The sequence below is a fragment of the Equus asinus genome, chromosome 3 (assembly GCF_041296235.1).
Source record: "Equus asinus isolate D_3611 breed Donkey chromosome 3, EquAss-T2T_v2, whole genome shotgun sequence".
In the NCBI taxonomy this organism is placed as follows: domain Eukaryota; kingdom Metazoa; phylum Chordata; class Mammalia; order Perissodactyla; family Equidae; genus Equus; species Equus asinus.
The window spans coordinates 96,481,841-96,500,486 of record NC_091792.1 but is presented as its reverse complement, the minus strand read 5'-3'; the positions used below and the strand labels follow the sequence as shown (position 1 = coordinate 96,500,486).

Below are 18,646 nucleotides of genomic sequence, written 5' to 3'. Positions count from 1 at the left end.
GTGGACCCAGCAGACGACCAGCCCAGCCAACCCACGGAACCATGAGGAATGATATACCAGTGTTCTTTTAAGCCACTCGGTTTTGGGGTGTTGGGCAGCGATAGATAACTGAAATGCACACTCTACCTTTTTCTCTATTGTTTATGGAATAAGATACTAGAATGGGATTCCTTCTGCCTCTCTTTAGACTGGGACACCAATATGATAGATATCAGATACCCACAGGAATGTGAAACAAACCCCCTTATACAGAATTCACAAAGGAAATTATCAAGACCTGGCTCCATCACTCTTGGATGCCTCATCCAGATCAAGGACATGAAAAGGGGTAAGAGGGTGGTGTGGAGAGGAAGAGGTAAAGAGCTTGTTTTGGAAAGAGCTGTTAATGAGCTGTGCGTGTCCCCCTTCACACCCCCAAGGAAAGTGGGGCTACAGCTGTTATCTTCTCCATCTCAAGCCCAGTGAAGCAGGCTTATGTGGACCACCTGGAGAATGTCGAAATACAGCTTGGAAACTGCACACATAAGGGGTCCCAGATTCGTGCCTTCCACCCCTACAGCGAGCTGTGACAGTAGGATGGAGGGGCATGCAGAGACTGGTCTGCTCTTGTTTGGTTTCTTGGGCAAAGTGCATCCTGTGGTCCAAATGTGGTTGCTCAGAAAAGAGAGCTGGCGTGGGGTCAGCTTGGGTCCTGTCTCATAGGACCACCTAGAGGGGCAGAGAGACCTCAGCAGCAAGAAGCTGAAGGTGGCCACTGGATTGCTAGGAACTTAGAAAAAAATTCGAAGGGACCTCTTGGAATAAAGATGCATCTTTCTATGCCCAGAGAACTATAGGAGAGAGATGGCCAATAATGGGGGTTTCTGAAGAACCCACCGTTGTGAGTTTTGCTCAAGAAGCGAAAGAGTTCCCATCAAACAGTGGCCAGGCTCAGAGAGCCAGAAACCAACCTTTCTAATTCCCTTGTCCCCAACCCCCACCTGTCACCCAGTCCCAGGGGTTTCAGAAGCTAGCTAGCAAGCCGAGAACTGCATGGAGGAAAAAAGCACAAGGCAGAGACCATGGAGAGACCGCCATTTACCCACCAACCCTTCCCAAGGAGGGGAAGGAGGGTTGACATTAAATCAAGTTCAGAGGTTTGATTGTCATCTTGGGCTAGACATTCTAACTTTTGAATTGAGAAATTATTTTGATTACATGGCTAATTGTATTTGTTGGACATGCTAGGTACAGTTATTTTGTCTCTTCACCATTTCTCTGGAATATGCCTTTCAGAAGACAAAAAAAAAGTTTGCTTTATGTGGTTCTCTTTCCCCTAAACAGTTACCCATATTTTTCTCTGCTCACATTATCCTCCTACTCATAGAAACTAGGTTGGTTTGTAACTTATCACATGATGGTGTTTATCCAGGTCCGGAAAGTCCCAAGCTGCTCATCATTTAGGACATGGCGGCCATTGAGGCTATAAACTTGGAAACAGGTTTCCCCAGGCACTTAAGGCCCTGGCAAGCTTTATCCTCATGACCATGGGAAGAGGTCAGCACAGGTACCTGTTGGCTTAAGGCCAGTCTCACTTGTCTGGAATTCAGGACTTCGTCTGGCTACCTGCCTAAGAGCTTTCAAAGACTGAAATCTGTAGGTGAGTTTTTGAACTTCATGCCGGGAAGCTGGAATCTAATAGAGAAGATGGGTTGGCAGATCCTATGTCTGAACTTCCAGCAAGCAAATTTTTATAAATAAAAGATGCAATGAATTATTTAGCATAACCAACATGCTTGAAGAATTTAGGTATCACTTGCTAGTTCTCAAGAATTTAATGCATAATCATGGAGATGCATAATGCATGAAGACACGGCTCCAGTGGATACCATCTTAGAAGAGCACGCAGCTGGAGTTGGGGGGAAAGCCGTCGCATTTCAATCAATTATTGGCAGGTGATGCGTTACATTTATTCATGTAGTGTAATAAAGCTGAGGTGGGAAAGTAGCATCAATTTCTTTTCTGTGGAAAGATATGTGCTTCAACGAGCTCATACATTAGATGAAGAACAAGGGTGCTGAGCTCTATTTCCGACTGTGGAACAAATGACGCTTGATGCCATGAAGTTTAAATCATGCTCCCATGTTACTGCTCAGTGTTGGGAATCACCACCCCAGGAAGAAAGCTTGCAGGCTGTCCTGCAAAAGACGTCACAGAGTGCACCTTGAAGATTTTGTCAAGGTCCAGAGCATGGCCCTCCGCCTAGCTGATACTGAAGTCTGATCTGGTGACTCCATTTCCCAAGGTTCCATTTTTGGGGGGCAGATTCGAATTACCTGGCCTCACAGTCTAAACCAGAGAGACAGTTTACTAATTCACAGGGATACTTGAAGTCCACATAACCAGTCCATTCTTTCCCTGGCAGACAGACCTCTGCGGGAGGCCAAATCCTAAGCAGTGGGTTGCTGGGTGAGCATGGCATTGGAACAAGGGGACACAGGACTGGAATGTGGAAGGCAGCAGGCTGAGGCAGCCCAAGGTGTCCGTTTCACAGCAGAGAGGGTCTAGACAATGGTTTTCAAACTTTGTGTCCATACCCATTAGAGTTGTGAAATCATTCTGCAAGTCACACCCAGACACTATTTAAAAATAAAATAATAGACTATAGAAAGTATTAGAGAGTACTGCATGTAACTGAGGTAGGTAAGAGGCAGGACAGAGTGGCGGTTAAGAGGACAAACACTAACTCCAGGCTCCACAGGATCAAATCTTGGCTTGGCCAAATACCAGTCATATAACCCTGGGCGAGTTACTGAATCTATGCTTCAGTTTCTTTGCAAAATGGGAATGATAATAGCACCTGCCTCCTAAGGTTGCTGTGAAAACTAAATACCTAAATACCTATAAAGGGTATATAGACTGTGCCTGGCTGATTGTAAGTGCTATAGGAGTTTTCATTATTGGTAAGAATTGCTTTGTGAAACTCTTGCCCACAACCTGAGATACCAGAATCACGTTCCTATGACAACTGGAATCAGACATGCTGAGCAGTACATGAGAGAAATCGGAGGGACTGAGTGGTTTCCATTGTACTTGAGTGAGAAAAGTATGGAAGCAATACAAGACTGCAGGAAAATGAGAACCAGGGAAAATTAACCAAAAGGACATCCAAGAAGACCAGGCTAGAGCTCTCATAAGCTGAGAAGTGCTTTTCAGTGAATTGAGATGAAAATGCTTTTGTTGAGATGAGATACTGTAAATATCTCTTTCCTGGAGAATTCTCATTCTCTGATGTACACTTGGCCATTTTCCTTTCTTTTGGGCCGTCATCTGAGACCACGATGACATATTTTGATCTACTAGAATGGACTGTCAAGTTTAAACTTGAACTTGAATTTCCTCTCTTCAGACCAGTCAGGTTCTCATCTCAATTTTTAAGAGTATCAGCTGTACCAACTGATTATTCCACCCTATACCACAGTCCTTCTTTCATATATTTTCCCATGTTCCACAGAAATCTGGACAAGGAGAAGGTGACTGATAAGGCAGAGGCAAGAGACTAAAATAAGTTTTCAAGAGGAAAATATATTTTTGGAGAAGATAGGATAGAGCAAATAGGGAGAGTTAATAATATTCAAGCAGAAGTTAGAATAATTATAAGATTTACCATAGATTGAATACCAGGCACAGTGCTCAGCACTTCATAACCATTAATCCGACTCTTCACAATGACTCTGAAAGTATTTACAACTACAAGTAGGAAACGGGCACGTGAGCAGGCAAAGGACTGCGGAGACGAGACGCACCGTTGCTAAACGTTAGAGCCGGCCTCTGCTGGACTCCTGACTCCAAAGTGCATACCTTTCACTTACACACCGCTACGGCGATTTAGAACTAGACCACTGGGTCTAAAGCCCAGCTGTACCACTTACAAGCTATTTAACTTCTCAAACATCACTCCATTTCCTCTTACATGAAATGGGGGTGAAAACAGTAGCTTCCTCACAGGATTGTGTGAAAATTAAATGAGATGCTTATTCAAGTATTTAACATCGTGGCTGGCACATGGTAAATGTCCAAATAGATGCCAACCATCAGTATTGTTATGCCAGCCCTCGCCAGGCTGCCTGTAATTGCAAACACTACATATGAATACTCAGTGGACCCAGCCAGCCAACGATGTGACATCTGGCCAACTGTTTTTGGACCCTTCTCCCTATAAAGGCATTTCCCATGGCACCTCATTCCTGCCCTGCACAAGGAGAAAACAAGACACCACCGAGGGCCAGAGCATGGAGCAGAGCAAAGTGAGGAAATCAGGGCCCGATTCCAAGCCGATGGAATCAGGAAGAGAGAAAGGAAGAGCTGATGTTTGAGACCACAGTTGAGTTACTCTCAAAAAGGCTGAATTCAATAAATTGTGCTTGGCAGGCAAATTACTGCTGGGGAAAAAACGAATTACTTGGGGATTTGAGTGGAAGGTTTTGCTCCTGTTACTGTGTAAACGACTAGCCCCACAGAAGAGCAAAGGATTTAGGGTGGGGAAGAATTTAATGAGTTTCTCAAGCCCATTTGAACTTAAAAGAGAAGGATTTAATTTCCACAGTCTTAAATGAAAACCAGAATTTAGACAGAGTCAAACTAGGGGAAGAGAAAAGATGAGAATGACCCATCCACTGTTCAGAAACCAGAAGGAAAACACTTGCCACGGAAAAACTGAGCGGGGCTCAGACCTCAGGGCTAACGTGACTCAGCCAGCGCAGGGCACGGTGGAGGGAGCTGGGGCGAGAGACACAAAAATGAACCTTTGTTACTTCCACCCCCCGCCTTTTTCTTTTGGATCAGCTAGATGTGGACATCAAATTCAGCTGTGCTTATTTCTACTTTGCCAGGCCAAGGATGCCAGGATTTTAAATTTAAGTTTAAGTAACCACTTAAACTTTAACTTCAAGTATGTTATTTTTAACACCTGCCTGGCTGAGAATTAACACATCTGCTGCAATCCCCGAGGTACATGGGTAGAAAAGTTGCAAAGCATCTTTAGAATCCCAGCAAAGCAGAATTAAAAATATTAGATCTGCAGATGGTTGGACGTAGTATAGAGTATGGACGTGACTACAGACGGTTCTGAACAACTCTGAGACCCAAGAAACAGTACAGGTGAATTTACAGAGGTTAGCGGAAGAAGAAAACAAAATGGAAAGAAACAAAGGAGAATTCAAGGGCTAAATTTATCATTAGACTGCAGAATGGGGCTGAGTTAGCGGGCAGCTAGTCATGTACTCAGCGAACAAACAGCCTTCAGTGGAAAAGGCCAGAGGGAGGAGACAGCAGTAGCTTCTGTCATTTTCACCCCTGTCATCAATAAGCATTATTCACTACAGTGTGTGAGTCACTGAAGGACATTGTTCTCAGAAGCTTACATTCTATTTAAGGAAACAAAACATGTACATAAACAGAAAAATAAATAACAATACAAGTGGGGCCAAATGGGCAATGCTCCATTCTTAGAAACTGCTGAGTGTCCTCATTACAAAAACATACATCCATCTTGTGGGGCAGAAGCCACACCATGATGCTAAACTCAGAGAAACAGCCCCAAATGCCAACATCATGCAACTTCACTCTAAGTCATCCAGCTGTGCCACAGACTCACTTTTAAAGGCCAGGTGTGCTATTAAGGTATTAGGAATCACTGCCCTAGAAATCATCAAAGAATCATTAAGAACTGTCTTCTGTGCTGTTTAAAATGGTTCATTTTAGCCTCGTGCTGATTTGGGAGTTCTGCATCTGAAATAACTTCAGGCTTCATACCCCTAAGCGTATTTAATATTTATTTAGGAAAGCAATAAGTATAGCGGCTAAGAGTGAGGACTCTGGAATCAGACTTTGAATCCCAGTTCTACACTCACTGGCTGTGTAACTGTGGCAAGTCACTTGACTTCTGCAAGTTTTGGTTTCTTCATCTGTAAGCGGAATAATAATAGGATTTGCCTCATATAATCATAGCGAGGATTACATGAAATAGCTTCAAGTACACAGCTCAATGGTGGCACGTAGCCCACAAAAATGTTTGCTTTCAGTACTATTATCAACTAAGGTGGCCATGGGCAGGGGCTGGGGCGCTGCACAACCACGGTCTCCCACACTAGACTTTTAAGGCCCACCTCCCATTCTCTGTGTTTAAAGGCAGCTGAGTGCACAGACCAGAGACAAGGAAGAGGCACCTGACAGTCTGAGGGGCAGCACAGGAGGAAATATCATATCCAAGATATCTGCTTAGAAATTACTGGTTCACATACGCAAGAGGTGATACAAAGAAATTTGAAATTATAATCTATCATAACATTAATAAAAATTAAAAAAAATGAAAAAAAAAAGAAATTTGAAATTAGAAGCAAATAAGCACAGTTTGTAAAGATTAAGAATGTGATGGGGGGGCCGGTCTGGTTGCATAGTGGTTAAGTTCACACGTGCCGCTTTGGCAGGCTGGGGTTTGCAGGTTCAGATCCTGAGAGGGGGACCTACACATTGGTCATCAAGCCATGCTGTGGTGGCATCCCACAAACAAAATAGAGGAAGAGTGGCAAGGATGTTAGCTCAGGGACAATCTTTCTCAAGCAAAAAAGAAAAAGAAAAAGAAAAAGAATGTTATGGGGACAATGGGTGACAGCGTTCACTGAGGTTAATAAAATTACTTCCAGAAAAACATTCTTGAAGACTCAGGGAAGTCGTGAAGAGCCTTTTGAGTGTTGGAGAAAACGGCTTTATTTCTGCCCGCTGCCAGAGAGCTGCTTGTAGCAAAAAAGTTGTGGGATCAAAAGGCAGTTAATTATGCCTAAGAGAAAGTATTACAGGTGAAGAAGAGGAAGCTGTAAGAAAAAGATGTGAGAGGGGACAGGTGGGGAGGGTTCAGAAGCCCTCTCACATGCAGTGTTCATCTCGGGTTTAAGGCTCAAGTGCAGTTGGTTGCCAAGGGCTCTGTGGTCCTCAGTTCCTCTAAAGCTCTGCAGCGAACACCAAAGCATGCATCTTCCCAGGAACCCCAAGTGCAGTAAGACACTCAGAGAGCAGCCCCAGCGCAGGTCAGGGTCTTTGCTACGGGCTGAGAGCTATGGTCCTTCCTCTCAGGCATTTATATACTTATCTGTGTCATCATTTGTCTCCCTCACCCGTCTTCAAACTTCACGAGAATAGGGGCCACGTCTGTTTTTGTTTTCCACTGTATCTTAAGTGCTTAGCAAAGAGCTGTGTAAGAGCATAAAGCACACAGTAAGCCACAATAAATATTTGTGGAATAAACGCATGAGCGGATGACAAGTGTCTTGGGAGAACAGGAACACGAGGACTGAATACTCACATTCTGCACTTCGTGGGGACATTCCCATTGGGCCTGACTATTGGTATTGCTTTAAATGTCTTCTTTATATTTCACTAAATCTTTGGGTCTCACAGGACTGAGAAAAGCCAGACCCTACCAACACCAGTCAGGGAGGTGACTTCCCTATACAGGCAATATTTGAGTTACAAATGTCTGTCTTAGAGCACAAGGCTTAACCAAGGAAATCTTTTGAGTCTTTTATTTTCTAAAAGAAAATCAACTAAACTAGCCTAAAAAGTATCTTTCAAAACCATTTAATAGGTTAAAATGTTTTAAACTGCTTTAAACATTAGCAAATAATAACTACATATGCTTTCATTATAATGAGTCTTCTCGTCAATGGAAAAACTATAATAAATATGTGTGTGTGTACACATACATGCATATATATATACACACATACACACACACACTTATGCCTATCTCCCATCGCCTAGGGTTGGTCACGCCCGGGAAAGCCCTACCTGTTGGCCCCTTCAGTTATAACCAGGCACCACAATTCACCTGCTGGGAGGTACTTTTATTGCTTGCATAGTGCTTTCCACAGGGATGGCAAATACACAGACCATGTGGCCCCATGCCCCTGCTGTAAATCCATGTCAAACATTGCTAATCCACGATGGTACTTTCTCTGTGAGTCTAGACACCACCTCTGAACTGTTTTCAGTACAGTATCCTGGCAAAGCACTACATATCAATTGGAACACAAGACGAAATAGCTTTGCCAGCCTTAGCTTAGGAGTATACACTCTAAAATATTTCAAACTCTCTTTTTCATGACCCACAGTAAACAATGCATTTGCATTGAGTATATGCACGAAGGTTTTACTAAATAATCCTAGCCCTTATTTGTGGGATGTATTCTGATTTTCTATTCTCTTCTATTTCATTTTCTAAGATGCTGTTTGCAACCTACTGATTTTATAACCTACATAAAATATGGGTTGCAACCTGCAATTTGAAAAAGCTTGCTATAAAGGACTATCTTTGCAAATTCCAAATTCTAAGGTCACGGCAAACAAGACAAAGAGCCTGTGTTCGTTTTCTCCGTTGGACGGAGCATGGGGCTAACGGAACCTCGGTCGTGGGCTCACTCTCCACCGAGCCCTAGTAGCTCTGATGTTCTGAGCCGTCAGTGGATGCCTAACTCTAGGGGGCCATCTCACCAGAGCACGTCCTTGGCCAGGGGCAGGATGGGAAAGAAGGCAAATCCCTTATTCTTGTGGAAAGAATAATTCAGAACACCCATCCTGCTGTGGGTCACAGAACCACTCATACCACATGAAAGACAAACTCCGCACCACCTGTGGGAATCTCACCATGGACTGCTTGCTTCCCACAAGAACTATCCACACTATTTTCAGTTTGCTGAAATCACATGTTTTCTCACTCCTGCGTTCCCTCTGTTTGGCTAATTCCAACTTATTTCTCTAGATTGGAAAATATCTTCATTAGAAAAACATTCTTCTCCCCTAAACCACAAGTTAGAGGAACCTGTGAAAGTAGAACAGCGACAAAATCCTGGATTGTGGATTTTAGCAAGAAATACTGCTCTGTGAGAGACCTGTTCTAAAGCAAAAGAAATCCTTGTGATTATGCAGGCAGGAGAATCCCTACCACGAGACATGAAGTAGGTAATCTTAATTAAATATAATCTTAAACCAGGAGAATTTGTTCACGTATGGTGATTTGTAGTTCCATAAAGATTAGAAAAAAAGAAGGCAAAATGCAGGCAACATCACCCTGAGACTGACCTTGACTTTAAGATGTCTACGTGATTGTGCAGAAATCAGGCAGAATCCCGACGGTGTCCGTGGCTCACAGCTAGGCTGGAGGGGTGGGGAGGTAGGAAGAAGTAGGAAGGAGGGAGCCTTTTAAAACCAGCCGGCTGAAATCTCCTGACCAAGAAAGGCATAATTTTACTTCTGCTCCTAGGTTCAGATGATTTGAAGCCCTGCATAAACCAAAAGCTGTCACCATAATTCAAGAATAATTGGAGCAAATGGCTGCTTAGCACAGGAAAAAGATAGGGCTGAGGAGATGGAATCTTCCAGCCTCTGAGCTGCTCTGGGAAGCAAGAGCGTCACCTTAAATCCCAGCTGACTAAAATCTGCCCCCTCTCTTCATCTCTTCACCATAACTGGGCCCAGAGAAGCCTACCCATTTGTTGCCCTTCAACTTTCCCAACTCTAAGACTCATTTAATGTAGAATATTTAACATAGAACATTCACCCTGTAAGCACTCAAACATTCATCCTCTCTCCCTCGTTCTCTCCCTCCTTCTCTTTCTCTCTCTCTCTCTCTCACACACACACACACAGAACTACATCTATTTTCCTTTTCCTCCCTAAATAAACCAACTTCGATGTTGAAAACAGACAGGAATTGAACCATACCCACCAAATACTGAACCACATTTTCCCAAAGGTGACATCACCCTGCCACAGTGATGAAAGGGAACTCATCCCAACTACCATCAAAATATGTGTCTTTCACAGGGCAGCCCGGTGGTATAGTGGTTAGATTCGTGCACTCTGCTTTGGTGGCCTGGGGTTCACAGGTTCGGATCACTGGTGTGGACCTGCACGCACTGCTCATCAAGCCATGCTGTGGCAGCATCCCATATACAAAACAGAAGAAGATGGGCACAGATGTTAGTTCAGGGCCAATCTTCCTCACACACACAAAATATATATACATATATATATATATATATATATATACACACACACACATATATGTCTCTTTCACTTATTTCCTGGCCTCTCCCCACCAGAAAATAATTAAGGAACCCTATTCTATCAGAACTGCAAAGACTTTGAAGACCATCCTGGCCTTTGTGGCTAAGAGTATGGTCTGAGGACCAGCATCACCAGCCCCACATAGGAGCCTGCTAGCAGGGCAGAACCTCCGGCCCCATCGGAACCTGCAGAATCAGTGTCTGCATCTTAACAAGACCCCATGTGATTCGCATGCACACTCCAATTTGAAGGACACTGGTCTAGGCAGCACTTCTCAGCCCTGACTGCGCATGAGAGTCACTTGGGGAGCTTCAGAAGCTACCGAAGCCACGCCGCCTCACCTGAGAGAAAATTAATCAGCCATGTCTGGAGGCTGGTGTGGCTAGAGGCTCCCCAGGGATTCTGCTGTGCACCCCAGTTGAGTAGCACTGCTCCTGTCCAGCTCTCCCATTTAGCAGATGAAGAAATGGAATTGCAGAGCAGTCAAGTGACTTGCCAAAGGTCACAGGGTAAGCCAGCATAGGGCTGAATTCAAACACACAAAGCAGTGTGCCCCAGGGTTCCTCAGGAGGATGGAGGCCAACAGTGGATACGCCCTCAGGAGTCTGCCTCTTCTTGGGCCTCGTGACATGTGGAGAAGGCTCTGTTCTCAGAGGGTCATCCAAATCACTCTTTCTTGAGTCCTCCTCTACTCTCAGAGAAATCACTGAATTTGGTCTGGAGTAAAGCTTTAGAAAACTGCAACCATAACATTTCCATCTGACCCACCAACTGTGTTAAATACATTCATATCTGCCTGTCCCCATCTCAGCTGTCTTCCTCTTTTCCCCCCACTCCTGTTTATAGGTAAAGCAGCCGGCCTACAGCACTCTGACAGACATCTCTAAGAAAATCCAACCCAGAGGGATTAGAAGACGACACAGGATATATTCCATTTCCACAAAGCCTTGGGAAAACGCTTACATCAGAGGTTGAGCGGGCCTGCCAGCTTCAACAAAAAAGCAGTGTTGCTAACAGCTGTGGTAGGAAGGCAAGAAGCTGGTGTCGAGACTTGCCAGGGCGCTGCAGGATGGCGTATGAAAAGCCCAAATGTCAAAGTATCCTTCTCCTTGGGCTCCTCTCACAGATAACGCAGTCCCTTGTCAAGCACAGACTAGCCTGAAAGATGAGACCTGAGAACGGGGGCCGGGGGAGGCATCTATTCCGAGACTCCGATTCTCAAAGGTCCACAGCTTTTCATGTGGAGGAAAACTTATCTCCTAGTTTTGCAGGAGTAAGAAGGGCAAAACAGAATGAAAGCAAAAGGACATAAATGGGAAAAGCAGAATAGAAGGAGAGAGAGGAGAAGAAGAAAGCACAAGAGTGCGGGAGGAGAGAAATGCACAGTTATTAAAAGTAAGTTAAAAGCCTCTGCTTTTCACTTCCTGAATTTTAATATCACAGATAAAGCGCTGAATCTCCTGAGACAGCTCAAGTGTGAGGATTAGGAATGAGAAAGGTGAGACTGGAGGTCCTCGCATCAAAACTTTGAGGAATTCCACTGGTCACTTGCCTGCTGTGGGAGAGGCGCACCCGGTGGTCCATGGAGGGAGTGGCTCCGTTCCAGGACCCACTTTTACAGAAATTAGGAACGAAGCTTCCTTCCCCCTCTTACCAGCAGCCAGCACTCCTCAGCCCACAGCTGGGAGGGAACCTGCCCAGTGCTTCTGTTTACAATTTCCAGTCAGGCACTCTTCACATTCTGGAAGGGAGTCTGCCGAGGGACATCATTTCAGCTCCTCGTCTATTTTCAGGTCCCCTCATATACAGAGGGTGGCATCAACTAAGCTCCAAGAAGCAATTTAGAAGTGGGGTTGGAGAGAAGGAGGAAACCTGTGCCAATCTACAAACGTGCAGAGCCTGGTAGCGAGCTTTTATTTTTAACACTGGGATCTGTGAGGCTGACCTATATTTCACTTCTTACACTGACAGAAATGACAAGCCTCGAAGGCCGGGACACAGAAGCGAGCAGACGCCCTTTGAAGGCTGTGCAGAGGGGAGCAGCAGGCGTAAGGTGCCAACCCCCACCGTGGACAGAGACTGGGGATAGAACAGCAGGTGCTGGAGTGTCTGAGTAAAGGGGCAGGCCACTCAGGCGGACTGGAGAGAAAGAACTCGATCTTGGCTTTATCTCAGAGCTTGGAAATTGGTCCACAGCCAGATGGAACCATGCGGCTAACACAAAAATTGGGGGTGGGGGGGATGGGAAGGCGCAGATTAAAGGTCCAGGAAAGAACAGAATTGGTAGGAGATGTACAGAGAACCAGGAGAGATCAAAGAGATGGAAAGGGGAGGAGAGGATGGGGGAGGGGGTTGCTGAATTTCCAGATTTCAGTACGAGAACCTGTCCAACCCATCAGGGTCCCTTGGTCAACAAGTGAGAGAGGAGGCAATACTAAACGACATGACCAAAAAGGATGCTTAATACCACTGGATATGTTAAAAATGTGTCATCTTGGGGCCAGTCTGGTGGCAGGGTGGTTAAGTTCACGCACGCTGCTTTGGCAGCCCAGGATTCGCAGGTTCAGATCCTGGGCATGGACCTACACACCACTCCTCAAGCCATGCTGTGGCAGCATCCCACATACAAAATAGAGGAAAACTGGTGCATATGTTAGCTCAGCGACAATCTTCCTCATCAAAAAAACCTGTCATCTCTACTCTTATTCCGTATTGTATTTCTCCTACTCATTTCTCAAACCTAACCCTCTAAATCATATTTGTCTGGCCAGCCTTATGATGACAAGTCTTCAAATGTGTAATACAACGTTACATTTAATTTTATGCCTGAGACACTAAAGGTTGGCACAGCCACATTATTTTTTTGCCAAACCTTCACATTTTAATCTGCCATCCAGTCAGGAGACTGGAAACAGAGAGGAATCACTTCAGACTATGAGCGATTTTAGACTCTGCACCACCAATCTTTTTTCCTGTCAATCTATCTAAATGTAAAGAAGTATAATGATCTAGTGTGGGTATGGAAGCCCCATGGCTCAGTGATAAGAGGCTCCAGGAGGAAGGGCTGAGCTGGAATCCTCCACTGGGAGTTCCACAAGCACCTCACATTGAACACATATAGTACGGAGTCCAATACCTTTCTCCACTCTCTTCTGGAATCCTTGCTCAATGGCACCACCATCCACTTGGTCATCTGGCGGTGGAGGCAGTGGTGGCGGTGGGGGGGGGGGTCACCTAGACGACTTCCCTTGCCCCCCGGGCTCACTCAGGAGAGATGCAGCATGGTGATGAAGAGAGCAGATGACAGAGCCAGACTACCTGACTAGAGTCCCACTTTCTCACTTGCTAGCCATGAGAGTGCCCTTGGGCCAAGTCACTTAGCCTCTCTGGGCCTCAACTTCTTCATCTGTAAAACCTCTTAAGGTTGTTGGGGGAGTAATGAGTTAAAATATGTCCTAGATTTATATTATGTTAAATGAAATAAGCCAGAAAGGGAAAGACAACCTCTGTATGACTCCAGTCATATGTGGAAGTTAAACATGTAGACAAAGAGAACAGATTAGTAGTTACCAAGGGAAAGGGGGGGTGGGGGCGGGCACAAAGGATGAAGTGCTGCACCTACAACATGACTGACAAACAACATTGTACAACTGAAATTTCACAAGATTGTAAACTATCATAATCTCAATAAAAAGTTAAATATATATATATATATATGTGCTAGATTTAGAACCATACCCTGCACATATTAAGCACAGTGTTGGCTAAGACTTCCTGTTCCTCAACCCCATGTCCACTCAATCATCAGGACCTGCCAAATTCAAAATCCTCTCCATCCCCATGCTCTTTCCTACTTGGAGCCCTCACCGTCTCTCACCTGGACCAACACAACACCTTCCTCCTTGGTCTCTTGTCTGTACTCGTGCTCCCCTCAAACGCACCCTCCACAGAACCACCACAATGATCTACCTAAAACATGAAACCAAACATTTCACTCTCTCAAAACCCTTCAATGGCACCTCATGCCCCGACACACAGGGGGAAAATCCAACTTCTTAGTGTGTGACATAAGGCACCTTCCCCATTCTGCCCCTCCTGCCTTCTCTCCACCGTCATTTCAGCCACTCCTCTCCCATCTCTTTTCCTTTCACCCCAGTTACACTGAGCTGCTGTTCATCCCCCATCTTGCTGTCTCTGGCCTCCATCCCTGTGTGTGGAAAAGTCCTTAGTTCCCAATTTAATCGTCATTTCTTTCAGGCAGCTTTCCCCAAACTCCAACTCTGGACAAACTCCTCATCCTGGGTTCCCAAAGCCCTGTGCATTTCTCCTGCTCCACACCCACCAAATCATACTGAAACCCTCTGGAGCTTGAGGGCGAGACTCATCCCAAGCACCTTTATACCCCCAGCACGGGTACTCAAACCCAAATAGATGATTGCACCATCTAGCGGTTAAGAGCAGGGACTCTGGAATCAGAGTGCTGGGCATATATCCTGGCTCCAGCATTTACTGGCCACAGGACCTTGATCAAGTCACTTACCTTGGAGAGCCTCATCTGTAAAATGGGGATGACTGCAGTACGTCCATCACAGAGGCATTGTGAAGGATGAGAAAAATGAACATACAATCCTCAACTCGGTACCTGGCACCTCCTAAGCACAAACATAAACTTCAGGGGAAGAAAGTCTTGACAAATGAAAAATACCAATAGGGTACAAATCGGAAAAAAAAAAAAAAAAAGCTACGGCCACCAGCTTCAAACACTTTCGCAGTGCAGAACTCATTCATGGCAATGCCAAGATAATCCTGGGTATGATGTTCAAAAAAAGTAAGGAAGAGAAAACAGCTGAATCAGCAGGTGGAGTGACTGAATCCATTCTCAAGAGACTTGGTTGGTGAGAGCAGCCCTGTGAAGAGCAAGTGGAGACATTCTGGAGGATTCCACAGGATGACAGTGAATCCAAAGCAAGCTGCTCACCCTCTGCGGAAGCCAGGGAGTGCGGAAGATGGGGGCCCACAGAACCCTGGACCCTCCTGCCCGTCTCTACAGGAGGAGATCCACTCCCCAGAGCTAAGCTTTGCCAAAACACATTCTAACAACAGGTTACTGATCAGCACTTCGCCCAGAGGTCCTGTTTAACTAATTTCTGTTTCCATGACTTCCTTGTGTCTCAGGCCTAGCGGAGTCAGCTGCTGACATGGTGATCCGAAATGGTTCTCTGCTCTTCATGCCAGGAATTTGAGTGAAAACCCTCTCAGCTCATTAAAACGCTGTATAACCTTGCAAATCCTGCCAAACGCCACCACAATCACATACTGAATTTTTCTTTTTTAACTGACGTCCTCCCAAATGTAACGCTTGTCCAGCGGGGCATGTCCAGAGGCTCCGCCACTCTCAGTAATGAGAACCCTCAGAAAAATAAGCCAGCTGGGAAGGGTGAACACACACATACACTGACTGCTTCTCTGAAGGAGCCAGGGCCAGTCAGTCACCATTACGGCATGAGCATACGGCAAACACCGAATCCAACAGCCTCAGGGAAGGGATCTCGGGGACTGTGATGGGGTCCCAGAGGTCAGCAGTGGGAACGGGTCCCACAGGCTCGTGATTAGAAGGCTTCAGAATTACTGACCCGCTGTATCAGTCTGCTGGGGCCACCATAACAAAGCACCACAGACTGGGTGGCTTAACCAACAGAAATTTATTGTCTCAGTTCTAGAGGCTGAAAACCCAAAATCAAGGCATCGGCAAGGCTGGTTCCTGCTGAGGACTCTGAGTAAGAGTCTGTCCCAGGCCTCTCCCCTGGCAGCTGCTTTGCTGGCAATCTCTGTCACTTCCTAGCTCACAGGAGCATCACCTCGATCTCTCTTCATCTTCACATGGCATTCTCCCGGTACACGTGTCTACGTCAAATTCCCTCGTTTTATGAGGCCATCAGTTACATTATACTCGATTAGGGTCCACCCTAATGACTTCCTTGTAATTTGATTACTTTGTGAAGACCCTATCTCAAATATCGTCACATTCTGAGGTGCTAGGGGTTAGGACTTCAATGCAGGAATTTGTGGAGGACATAATTCAACCCATAACACCCACTCTCTCCCCAGAGACCACTCTGTACCACCAGTAAACAAGCTGTGGATCAGGATGACAGGATTTGGGTGTTGGCCAGGGACATGGGCTCTGTGGGCAGGGGCCCGGAGCAAGGCAACACACTGCTCGTTGGGTGTCTTTGCTGGGCTCCATCAGCATTCGAGTCAACACCATGAGAAGAACCAGCACTCGCAGAACCCAGAAGAGACGGGCTGACAGTCTGGCTCCCCTGAAAGGGAGTCCTGGTGGGCACAACATACACAGGGTGGGGCATGCCCGGCTTTAGCTGTCACCACTAAAAAGACGCCTCCCCTGTGAAACAACAGGCACATGGCCTCATAATCAAGAGGTGCACACGGACGTTCCGACTCATTCGCGGTCTGACCTGACCCTTCGCCCCAGCTCCCGAGTGACATCTCCAACTGCTGTCTAATGAGACTGCCCTCAGTCACCCGTCATCTCCTGACAGCACAGGCCTCCAGCACCAGTCCAGTCAGAAGCCACTGCTCCTCTCTACACTCCCAGCACTTTCCTTGAACTTGTCTTTTACTACAGGAAATGTTCTGCTAAATTCTGCCCATTATTTGAGTAAGCTCTTAACTAGAATGTGGCCCCCAGGAGAGCAGGGAATTTAGTCCATTCTGCTCACTCCTGCATTCCCAGCATCCACAGTCACCCCTGCTGGTAGTAGGGTCTCAACCCACATCTCTGAGGGACAGAATGAACACTGTCTTTCCACAGGAGACAGGCAGTTCCTCGAGGGCTGGAAGCAAGCTTTATTAATCGCTTTCCTCCTGCCCACGGGCAGCCTCATAGAGAGGTCCCTCCTTAACACTGAACAGAATGAATGAAGGCTTCGCGCTGAAATGTTTGGCTTCACCTCAAAATAAACTCTGAAGTCAAATATAACCCTTAACTTACCATATTTCTTCCTTGAACAAGCTCCTCCTCAGTACTCAGCTCAAGATGACCTCTTATGACCACAACCCCCTCCTCCTCTCCAGAACTGCACCCCCTCCTGTGAGCCCCTCATTGTACTCTGTCCCCACCTCTATTCTAGCACGTACAGTCACACTTGTCTTTTTCTACTAGGCTGTGAGCTACTTAAAGGGAATAATTTTCCTCTTATCTTTTTTTTTTTATTAACATAGCATTTGGTAGGCATAATTTCTTTTAAAGAAAGAAATGCCTTTCTTATAAATGCCTTTCCTATTGACCCAAGCTCAAACCCTAAACTCTGCCCTGCCTCTAATCAGATACAGTCTGTTCCTTCTCAGCATCTCTGGGATCCATCCATTCATCCCTTTGTTTCCACTCCCTCAACCTCTATCCTAACCCCTGAAGTGGTTTCCCATTCAATCTTCCTGCCTCTTTCTTCCCTCCTTCAAACCATACAACACAGGGCGGCCAGATTAAGACTTCTATAGCATTACTTTGCAAAGACCAGCTCATTGCTCTAAAATCTTTGACAATCCTCCACGGCCTACATGATAAAGTCTAAACTCCCTGCCACGCCCTCCTGAGTCCCCAGCTCTCCCTTGCAAAGCTTTACTTTCTGATCTCCGTGTCGTGAATCCTTCCTTCTCAAATAAGTCTGCTCCTCTCCCCTGAACAACTGCCACCTTCACTCCTGTCTCAGGACTTCTTCTCCTGACATTCTCCTTGCTTATTTGTTTTCAAGATCTTCCCTATCATCCAAGTGCTGCCCTTCAATGAAGCCCAGCTCAAGTCCCACCCCCTCCATGAACCTCTCTGATCATCCCAGGCCTGGAAGAAGGGCTGCTCTTGTGAATTCCTAAGGAGCTTCTTGCCTCCACGGTTAATTTGGAGCACATGGCACCTTGTATATCATTTAGTCTTGTCATGCCAAAGTTCATCACCCCACCTAGACTGTAAGCCTCCTGAGGGCAGGGCCAGTGCCTGGTTCCATTCCTTACCATAACTTCAACACTCAATAGTGCCCTAAGCATAGCACACACCCAAAAGTGTGGGTAAAAAGAAGCCACCAGCCATTTGGAGAATTGGGAATATTAGCCTTTATTTGCTACAGATCTATCATAGGAAATGTAGTCAATCAATATTCATCGTGACAGGCATGCATTTTACCAGCGTGACAGATGGTTTTGATGCCTTTGGCAGAATTTGATGGTAGGTACCCTATAAATATTTTATCAAATGAATGAATTGCAGGTTGGCAAGTGTCCTCTGGTTATCAAAGCCTAGAGGCAGGAAGGAAGGTGCTCCAGCCATTCCAACTAAAGAACTGTTGCCACCAATCCAGTCCCATAAAATCATTAAAGCAGGTGACTCCTGACATCTCCCCTGGTGAGGTGAGGCCTGACTCAGGAGAATCTTCGTAAGGCCCTGATAGCTAACCCAAATTTTGTCTTCTCCCTTCTAAGGTCAGTTGGACTTATTCTGTCCTGGGTCCCCTTCCTCCAACTGACACCA

General features: G+C 45.8%; 1 protein-coding gene across 1 annotated transcript in view; it reads right to left on the bottom strand.

The window, feature by feature from the left end:
- SCD5 (stearoyl-CoA desaturase 5) overlaps positions 1–18,646 on the bottom strand; it is a 140,875-nt gene that overhangs the window by 90,591 nt on the left and 31,638 nt on the right. The gene's annotated exons all lie outside the window — the stretch shown is intronic.